Source organism: Alligator sinensis, unplaced genomic scaffold, assembly GCF_000455745.1.
Source record: "Alligator sinensis unplaced genomic scaffold, ASM45574v1 scaffold628_2, whole genome shotgun sequence".
NCBI classification, from domain to species: domain Eukaryota; kingdom Metazoa; phylum Chordata; order Crocodylia; family Alligatoridae; genus Alligator; species Alligator sinensis.
The window spans coordinates 4,066,586-4,077,381 of NW_005841833.1; the positions used below are offsets into that span (position 1 = coordinate 4,066,586).

At 54.0% G+C, this 10,796-nt stretch overlaps 1 protein-coding gene across 1 annotated transcript in view; it reads right to left on the minus strand.

Moving 5' to 3' along the window:
• Positions 1-10,796, minus strand: part of CUX2 (cut like homeobox 2) — an 87,422-nt gene that overhangs the window by 38,918 nt on the left and 37,708 nt on the right.

Here is a 10,796-nt window from a genome sequence, read left to right on the forward strand (position 1 = left end):
TATTTACTGCTTGAGGGCCAGAGCGGATATTTCTCGTGGAGATCCTTACACGCACGGTATAAAAGCCCTGGGATAAGGCCTAGTTACTAGAATGAATAATAATGCTGCCGTGTATGCGTGCAGCAGCTTCCTCCAAAGTGCCCAAACAATGAACTAAATCGTCGTCATCCCTGCAATACAGATGAGGCCAGTAGGGAACACGGAGAGGCCCTGGCACTCAAGAGATCGGGCATCAAGCCCTGGTTTGGCTACCCACTTCCAGGGTGGCCAACGCAAATACTGCATCACCTAGCACATGTCCAACGAGTCACAGCTGATTTCTGTGCTGTCCCGCTCCCCGCCCCGCGTGATCAGTGCCCGCTGGCTGTGCATGCTCCGTGATGCCAGGCGGCTCTGAACCCGCTCGGGAACGCACACCTATTCTGTACAAGGCACCAAGACGTTGGCCAGGGACAGGTCACAGCCAGCGACTGTTTGGCAGCAAAGGAGGAGCCTGTCTGCCTTTTAACCCAATGGCCTGGAGATCCACTTGCCCAGACAGCATGAGACCCATGTTACTGGCAACCCCCAGGCCAAGGAGGGTTGACTCCACATCGCATACTTCCAAACAGAGCGCCCTGATGAACGAGCCATGGGGGAGGCTGGGTTCAGGCCACCCGGAGCGCTACAAGGCAGCAGAGAGGGGATGGGGATGGGGATGGGACGGGAACGGCAGAAGAGCCAAAGCCAGAAAGAGCCTGTCTCTGTGCTTGACTGAGGGCACCGTCGTAGAAAGAAGGATGCCCTGGGAGCCGGCCCCGTGCTCGCCAAGCAGCTCCCGTGCAGGCTGGGACTCTGCTGTGACAGCAGCCAGGATTTACCTGGCCGCAGCCCTGTCACCTGTTCTCCTGAAACTCTTCTGCACCCCCAAGACGGGCACGGGGCTGGGCAGTGCCAGCAGGGTCTCGAGGAGGGCGGGAGCTGTGGCATTTAGCAAAGTAACTGTGATGTGCCGGGCGCTGCTGCTCATCCGGCCTCCTTTGCCTTTGGCTAAATTCCTACCACCATTGTCATGTCAGGCCACCATAAATCATTGATGCTCTCTGAGTAAATGAAAATTATAATTTAATGCTGGAGCTTAAATAAGGAATAAGAATTCCTCCTTGTGTCTCAAAGGCCGTTGGCTGGGCTGGGCCCGGCTCGCACTCAGGCAGCCTCAGCTGCAGCCCCTCTGCTGGTGACGGTGGAGTGGGGGGACGGCTGGCCAGGCCCTGCTCCCCCTCCGGCGGGTCTCCCAAACCCGAAGGGCCTCCCATGAGGCTGCCATGGCCAGGAGCGTGCACCCCTTGGGGGCTGCAGAGGTAACGAGGCTCTGGCATGCTGCAGCGCTAATCACAGGACAACATATTAATCCTGCCACAACAGCCCATCCAACATTCATGAGCATGAATCATTCACTCCCGTTAATTTTTCAGCATTCGCCTCCCGATCCCGGTGGCGTCCCCCTCCCGCCCCGCCTGGCGACAGAGCCCTTTGTTCCCCGCCTCGCTGTGCTCCCTGCACCCGCGGCTCGGGGGGTGTCAGGCAGGGACGGTTCCCCGACCATCAACCATCGCCTTCCCGCACTCGGACAGGGTGAGGGGGACGGCTGAGCGCTGGGCCACGTGGCTGATACCTCCTTCCAAAGAGCCTCTCTGTGTGACCGTCTCTCTGAGCAAGTGGATGCATCACCGGTGACACTCACCCAGTCTCAGGCCAGACTGGTCCCTCCGGGCGGCACCAAGACCCAGGGCACGAAGCTGGCCCTAGCGCTGTTTGGGTGCTCAGTGATTCCCCCATGAGACTTACCAGGGGCTCCATCCCCATGCCTCCCATAGACAGCAGTACCGGTACGTAACCCCAGTGCCCTCCGGGGGCGTCGAGGAAGGTGGGCAACCCGACTGCATGCTGTCTGGGGGCAAAGCATAAATCCAGCCCAGAACCGAAGGGGAGGAGCAAACTCCAAAGCAGGGAGGACAATGCCCAGGTGCACAATGCATCGCCCAGGTGCACCCCCACGGTCTGTGCGCGCTAACGAACCAGGGAATCGAGAGGTGCTGCCTCTCGCCCAGTCTCCACGGCTGATGCCCCGCGTGGACTCGGCTCAGCGCTCGGGCCAGCCGCTCCGAGCTACAGCTCCGCACGAACGCTGGAGCCGAGTGGCTTCGGGTCCGCAGAGCTGTGCCAGGCTCAGAGGCTTTGTAAAGCCCTTGGACCAGCCTGCACAACTGTAAAAGAAATTCAATTTATTCCAGGAGAAGGAGAGGATAATGCACACCCCTCCCCCCCGCTGTATTAATTTCTATCTGGGTGGGGGAGGGAACCCTTCTCTCCTGAATCTCCTCCTGAAGCCAGGCTGGTTTCAACAGCGGAGGGGAAAAATAATCTGGACAGACTTTGCAACAAAAGCAGAGCTGGAAATAAGACAATGAGCAATTTGTTCGTGTCAAGGCTTGATTCTCGCCCCGCTGCATCTGAGACCGCGTGTCCCGCTCTGAGCGCCATGCCACACTTGAAGCTGAAACCCAACCGGCCAGCGTTTCGGCCTGGCAGCGGTGCCATTAGCAACGGTGCGATCATCAATTATGCCAATCGCCAGCTCCTGGCTGGATCGTTATGGCAGGAAGTCCTAGCGCCCGGCCCCAGCACCGCGCCGTGGAGGAGAGAGGGTGCTTTGCTCCTGCTCTGTTTCCCCCTCCATCTCCCCTGCTGGAAAAGCTTCCAAGCCTCCACACAAGACTGAATTTAAATTGCTTGTCATTCAAAACAAAAGCAAACCACTCATTTGTAATTCACCAGCCACCTGAGCAAACTGCCTTCTCCCTCCAAGCGCACAGGCACTGGAGCACAAAGATCATTTTTCTATTGTTAAAATTGTATAAGCCGTGGCTTTTTTTAGCATCTAATACACAAACCCACTTTCTCATTCTAGTGCTTCCAGCAGGAAAGAAAATTTGGGGGCTTTCTTCAACGTTTCGCAAATAAATTTGGCTTTGGGGCGTTTAAAAAAACAAAACCACCAAACCACAGAGCGGCAGAGGCCAGGAACACAAGCGGAAAGCAATCAGTGCCGCGTGTGCGCTTTACCGGGATGGAAAAGTTACACTCCGGGATGGGCATTAACTGTGGACAGCTGATGTCAGATGTCCTGATGGAAGAGAGGCCCTGATCTAGCAGGAGGAGGTGCTGCAACGCTCCCGCGCTGGGAGGTAATATCCCCGAGGTGGAGCGGCTGGGCAACCAGGCCTTTTCCATTTCTAGCCTCAACGATGCAGGGAACGCAGACTGGCTCAGGACTTGCTGCTCCACTGCCCGTGCTTTATCAGCCAAGAACGAGGGAGGCAGGCGGCTGCACCTTTGGGACGAGCACCTGCCAGCAGAAAAGGGGCACGGCAGCTCCAGGTCGATGTTGCCATGATTAGCCGCCCAAGTACATAGTAAGGGTCCAAAGAAGTCAATAGAAAAACCAACAGGCAGTGGATTGGGCCCCACTTGGGCCGTGCACCTTTGGAAATCAGGTGGTTGGTTCTCGTGCCCTAAGAGTGTGAAACCGGGATGTTAAGGCCCACGGCAGTCTCACAAAACCATCACCTTGCCTCTGCACCCAACAGCCATCGCAGGCCAAGCCTACATTAGTTCTTGATTAGCATCGGATAAAGGGACTTCTCCATCTATCAGAAAAACCTAGAAAACCTCATCCCTGATGGGATTTGGACAAGAAGGCTTGGCTCCCAAAGCAGTAATTCCAGCACAGGGATTAAACAAGATGCTCCAAAAAGCTGTCACTAGCAATAGCTCAGACATACTCTTGGAGGACCTCTAGCCACCGGGGAGCAAGACCATCGCAATTTGCTGCTAATTAACATGTTCAGGCTGCGCGGCACAAGTTCCTCGCACGAGATGCTCGAGAGGTCACTTCTCAGCACTGCTTCAGCATTGAGTGAGCGATGGCAGCCAGCCCAGCGCTGGAGATGCACCGCTCCGAGCCGCGTTCGCGTGGCCACGTTCCTGGCGGCAACGGGGAAGGACTACGGCTGCGCGCCAGGGCCGGCTATCTGTCTGTGAAGCTGGCTGTGTTGCAAAGCCAGCCTGCCTTCAGCACCTTCACAGTCCTCAGGCTGGAAAAGGGGATACAGGAAATAAGGCATCACAGCAGGCATCGCGCGGAGGGTTACCGAATTGTCCGGACAGAACGGCGTTTCAGCGCTGCTTTAGATCGAGGGGTCTTTTGCACAGGATTAAAAGCTGTTTTAATCAACGGTTTATCTGTCGTGAAAGAGTTTTACGGTCCAACTCGTAACCCAGTCCAATGACCGGCTGATGCTTATAACCCTGCATAATATCATTGACTGAGGTGCTTACAGCCGCGCAGAACACATAATGTTCATATGCATAACATGCCTGCAACATCTTCTCAGCATGCATTCACTGGTTATGAATGATTTATAAGCTGTTCTTCGTTGGAGCTGGGGAAAATGACTGGTTTTATTTGGGGGCTTGTTGGCCAAACCAAACAAATTGGGGGGCAATTGTTTTCAGTCAACCAAATGTCTTAGCCTGAAATTAAGCAGTTGTTTCCTTTCTTTCCTTCTCTTTTAGCACTTTTTAAAAAATAATAGGCAAATTCGGAAATAACTGCGTTTTGAAAGCACAGAGAACAAAACGTTTCATTTGGAAACTGCTGAGATGAAATGTTTTGACAGTTTCTGACAAAAAAAAAAAAAAAATCAAAATTCCTTTTTTTTTTTAAATCATTCACCAAATGCAGCACCAGTTTGTTCATGGCTTTGTTTGATGTGAAATATTAGTTTTCGGGGAGGGGGGAGGGGGAATCGTTTCGCCTGAAAGGTTTCGTTCAACTCTACTCAGTCAAAAGGGTGCCCAACATTTCCTCAGCCACGCACACTCTGGACCAGTGATCACAGGCAGGAGGGCTTTGGTTTGGGTGGCTGAACTCCAAACCCGAACTCCCGCTGTGTTTCCTTGGGTCCTGGTGGGTGGGAAGGTTTTACCCACAGGAGCTAACACCATCCTGGCTAAGTGCAGCATGACAGGCACACGCGGACTCCCCAATCCAGCTGCCTGCTCAGTCGTATTTTAAGCCACCCGTTTGCTCTGCTCTTTCAGAGCCCTAGTAAACTTCAAGAAATGTCAGCTAAAAAAAAAAAATTAAATGACCTTTCCCAGATAGGGATAATCCACCTAAATATCAACCACCAATGGACTTTTTAGCAGGAGAATAAAATCTTTCTGGAGTCACTTGGAGCGCATTAGTCCCTTATGCAGACAGGCCACCTGAAAATATGTCCCCGGGAACGGTTCGTGACATGAGGCTGTGCAGCAAACACACACGTGATCTTCATCCAGACTGTGATGAAGAGCTGAGGCCTAAAGATTACTTTTGATATGAGGACTTCCACATAAGCTGTGATTCTGGATCTGAGCCCTAGAGACGGTGTACTGCACTGCTGGGACAAGGGTGAAGACCACAGGTAAGGTCAAGAGGCTGCCCAAGCCGGGCAGCCCATGGGGTACGCCTGGGGCATGTCCGTGTCCATACACAAAGGCTGGCGGCACATGCAGATACCACCGGCTCCCTCCCCCAAATGGCCAGGCACTCACTCACCACTGGGATGACTGGGGTGGCCTTTGGCAAGTGTCTGGACTGAAGCTCGAAGCTGTGCCCCTGCAAGAAAATGCTTCACCAGCACTGCAGCTGGGCCCCCGCAGCCCGCCCAGGAGCTACAGCCGACGGGAACGCTGCTCCAGCCTCACACCGCGCAGTTCAACGATTGCAGCGGCTGCGTCTTGCTTTTCAGACCCTCGGACACTGCACATCACTAACATGCAGGCCACACCAGGCCAGCGGGTCTCATGGCAGTAGGCCTGTGCCCACTTCCACTAGTGGCGGCACGTCTCTTCAGCCACAGGTGGACCACCAGCACCTCACAACCTTCCTCCCCGCTCCCCTCCACGAGTGAGCTGCACTCCACGAGTCCCGTGGCCTGGGCCCAGGGCGTCTGGAAGAACGGCACCGGCTCTAGGATGTAGACAGCGATCGGCAGGTAACTCCCCTCCTCCGAAGCAATGGCATTTCCTCTCCGAAGGGTAATGCTCATCTCTGCGGGAGACAAAGCTTTCTCTGGGGCTTAGCTGAGAGGTGGAACATGCTCTCCCCAGACCTGAGAGCCACCAAAAACCCTGCTGCCGCCTGCTCCGAGGGCTTCTTCTAGACCTCTCTTCCAGAGCGGAGGCATTTCCAACCCCAGAGCCGACCCAGCAAAACCCTCTGGTGCATGCACAGATCTGCCCCAGGGGAGAGGAGACGCAGAACCCGCCTCGCAAGCCAGATGTCAGCGTGTCCCTTCATGCCTGCCTGAAAGTGCTCGGTCCTCACAACGAGGAGGATAAATAACAGCCAAAATCAGAGTGGGAGCAAAGCTGGTGACCCGTCTCTCTCTCTCTCCGAACTCCTCGTTCCATTTAAACCAAAGCTTCAAGGAATTAGCTGCTGAACTCAGACCCCTTTCCGCTGCCGGCTCCAGAGGAGTCAGGTGCTGCAGGAGCCGACGCAGGAGAGAAGAGGGGACGTGAGGCAGGGGCTGCCCCATCCACGAGGGTAGAAATGGGATCCTGATCCATCTGGTCCCTAACACAGGTCCCAGCGTGTTGGTACCCATCACTCCAGGGCTACCCGCAGGGTTAGGCACGGTTTGCCCAAAGGGCAGAGCACTTCCAGACCTCCTTCATGCCTCCCGGTACCTGCATCAGGCCTCAGGTGAGACAGCCCTGCAGTGTCTGCCCTGCTCGGTCCCTTCGGGATGGCGAGCCACCTGCTGAATTCATCTCTCGGTCACTTTATTTCTAGAGACTCCCGACCTCCCCCCGGCCCAGCCGCCCTGGAGGAGGGGGACAAGCACAGGGGGGGCAGCAGGGATTGCAACCATACCAAAGGACTCAATTCCGGCTTTTTTTCCCCATCGCTCCTAGACTTGGCCACTTCAGGACTGACCCAGAGCCCATCAGTCTCCCCACTGACTTTGCTGGAGTTGAGCTCAGACCCAGAAGGAGATTCGCAATGCAGCAAGGGATGAAATGGCACAAATCCATGGTAAGCCCCAACTACTGAGCCCAGCTGCAGGTCCGACCCCATCCCACCCGGAGCTCAACACAGGCTTTGCCAGTAACAGCAACAGGGACAGGCCCAGGGTGCAATTCTCCGAGCCTCTCCGCTGCCAGCCTCTTCTCCCATCGGGACTAACACTCCCAATGGGGGCAAGAAGAGGCTTGCCTGAAGACCCCACCTGTCCGTCCGGCTGCACCTAGAGCACCCCTGTCTGACAGCATTGTTCGGGTCCCGTGGCTGCTTGTCGGCCCTGCCGGAGAACAGCACGCTGACACGAGGAGCACGCATGGGGAGGACACAAGCAAAGGAGCCTGGAGCCACAGAGGTCGTGTGACTGCCTGACACGGCTCTGCCAGGCCCACGGTTTCCACTTCAGTCAGCAGGAGGAAACATTACGCTTCCCGGGATGCGGCGTGACGGGCTGGAGGTTGGTATTTTACCCGTGTTCTAAAAAAAAACAGATGCGAAATGTCACCGTGCAACAGAAACAGAGCAGCCGGGGACTAATCATCCAAGCCTGACTAATCAACCACCCTTCCTTTTCAAGGTGCCCCCTGGGGCAGTGGTCTTCATGAGGCTGACCAGGCGTCCAAGGCTGCGTCCTCACACGGGTCAGAGGCACCAGCTGACCGACACGGCAGCCGGAGTTCCCACGAGAGGACCGTTAGGCGCTCGTTAATCTGCACTGGTGAGGCAGCTGGCTTTCGAGCCAGGCTCCCCGTGGGCAGCTCGGCACCGAGTCTAATGGCAGGACGGGGCTGGTTCTTCTCCAGGTGAAAGGCAGCAAGAGGCTTTGCCTGGGGTGCCCTGCTGCATGCCTCTGCCCCTCTGCTGATTCATTAGCGACCTCCCTCCTTAGCGCAGGGCTGAAACCAGCCAGCTACCTCGGGATCACTTTGCTGCGTGCACAATGGATCTCGGCATACAGACTGTCTGGTACGAAAAGGCTGGTTAACCGCTCCTTGGGGAGCTGCTCTCTTCTCAAGGGGGAGCTGAGCTCAGAGGTGTGGTTTGGCCAAGCAGCATGTCTCAAAGTGCAGAAGTAACGCAAGTAAGTACTTGCATTCGAAGCAAGCAAACAACAAACGCAGGGGCCTTGAACTGTATGTTAACAATCATTTGAAGGGCACCAGAGACCAGCTCCTATTCTACTTACTGGGCATCTAAGCGCGCTCCTATTTCTCCCTGCGCAAGCCTCTGAAACACCGTGAATGAACCGTGCCTTTGTCCTAGCCTTGAATCACAGGAAGGTGCGAGGAGAAGACCACCCACCCACCTTTTGCCTTGATGGCTTTTCATGAACTCAAGCAGGGCCCAGTGGGATCAGAGGCCAGCGCCCAAGTCCCACGGAGAGGTCTAGCAGGTGGCAGGATCTGGCTTTCTAGGCTAGCTATGCCCAAAATGCTGCACCACAGCATGAGGGGCAAAAGAGGGGAGAGAAACCAACTGGAGAGCTCAATAAGCCTCACCAGCGAGTCTTCCTAGTTTGCAGAGCGAGACACGGAGTGAAGCAGGGAAGAGGGCATTCATCGCCCGCAGAAGAGCTGGGGGCACACGCAACCCCGTGCCTCCAAAACGAGAGGCAGGATCACTGGCAGATGGGCACCCCTGTACCAGGACAGAGCGCCCACCTCCAGCCCCAGCACAAGACAGCAGCATATGGGATACCTGGAGTATTTGCTGGGCCCCAAGGGTCAATTCCAGCCCCCGGGAGACTGCTCCAAAATGAGCGAGTGGATTACAACGGGAAACTCTCGGTCCCACACCTAACCAGAGAGCTGGGAGTGAGCCCGTGCCTGCCTGGGTCGAGCCTGGGCACACTGCTGCCGCCTGGACACATTTAGCTGAGAGGCAAACTCCCAGCCCCTCCACCCGGCAGCCTCTCCAAGAGGTGGCTTTCCCCACCCTCCTGATTGCAATCAGTAACAGGCGAGGAGCTGAAATGCCTCCTGCCAGCCACGAGATCACAGCGATGACCATTTGAGATGATAAACCTTCAATTAACTGCTGTTCTCCCTCGCCCTGCAAACGCCTTCGATGAGCTGAGGCATGGCACGCACTCAGCCTCCATATTATATATCGATGTATCATTAATTTCTTTTTTGTTTCCTTCTCCAGCATACGCTGATTCAAGGTGAGAAAATGCAACTGTGCTGGAACAACTCCGATTGATGAATTACATTTATGTGCCGGGTCTTTTTCATGGCTGGTGACTTTCCAGCAAAGCAATTATCACTGTAGAATGCATAATAGCCTAATTAATTACTATTGTCAGGCTGGCCTCTGTGCCATGATTATACCTTATGAAGCCAACTTTTTAAACATTTGGAAGCAGAAATATTATTATAATTGACTGGCAAAAATGGGTAAACTCTCCTACCTCTGTTGATATCCTTCCCAGTATCAAGGCTTTGTTAGGCACGAAGGGAAACATATGATGGTCTCAGTGTTTCATCTCAAAGGAAGAAGAATGTGAATTGCGTCAGGTTGACTTTATTATTATAAATAGGAGAGCAACGGTAGGACGAGATTTCTGGTCCTTCGCTCTAAATGCTCAGCACAGCAAACACATGGGGATTTTCCATGGGAAGAGCTGTCAAATGAGAATACAACCAGTGAGACCTCCTGCTGCTACAGCCACTCTAAACATTTCCTTCCCTCTTAGAATTTGTGCCCATTAATTTGCTTCTACTTTATTCAGAGATTCACAGCTGGCAGGGGCTGGAAGGGACCTGGCAGATCATCGGGTCCAGCCCCCCCGCTCTAGGCAGGAAGACACCTGGGGTCAAGTGACCCCAGTGAAGTGACTGGCCGGTCTCCACGTTATAATGCATTAAGAAGGCAAGAAAAGAAAAGAAGAAAAAGAAAAGGAAAGAGAGAGGCATGGCGTCCTGCCTGTTTTTCTTCTTCACTTTCTTGGGCATATCAAATGTGGTGTCATTCGTTAGGATTTTATTTAAAATTATATCATTAGATCGTCATTGCAAAAGTTAGATCGTTGCATTTAAAACAGTAGCAAGCACATGCATTTCAGACGCAGCACGTCAATCTGCACGGAGCCACCTCCTGGCAGACAGCAATAGACAGCATTGTTTGTCTGACGGTTGGCTCAATAAAGGCATCTTGACTCCCCCATTTTCAAGATCACGTGGGCCGGGACGTTCCTTGTGTACGGTGAACGTTTCACACCTCGAAAGACTCCATCTATTTGCTTTTTCAGTTAACAAGCAGGCCTGGTCTTTCGACCGGGTCTCGGGTGCCAGAGCTGGATAGGAGCACAGAACAAGCAAGAAAGCACGCAATACGCATACAACAAAACGAAGAAAACCCAAGGCTTTTTAAATGCTTTGGGCAATCATCACCACCCTTCCCTGATTAAGCAGGTTTCCACTTGAAATAGGATGTCCTGTTCTCAAGTTCTCCAGTTGTCTGGTGTCCTTCCTGTAAACAGCTGCATGGAAAAGGCCTGAATTTCTGCCACCGACATGAGTGCGGGGACCATTACAGAGGAATTACTGTGAAACGGGCATGATCAGAGGCTGGGAAAAAGGACTCCAGGAGGGTTGGCTGCCAGATAGTAATTTGTTTTCAGCCACAATGAAACTGATAATAAAATCAGCAGTAAGTCAGCACCCAGAGTGGCCGTGGCCTG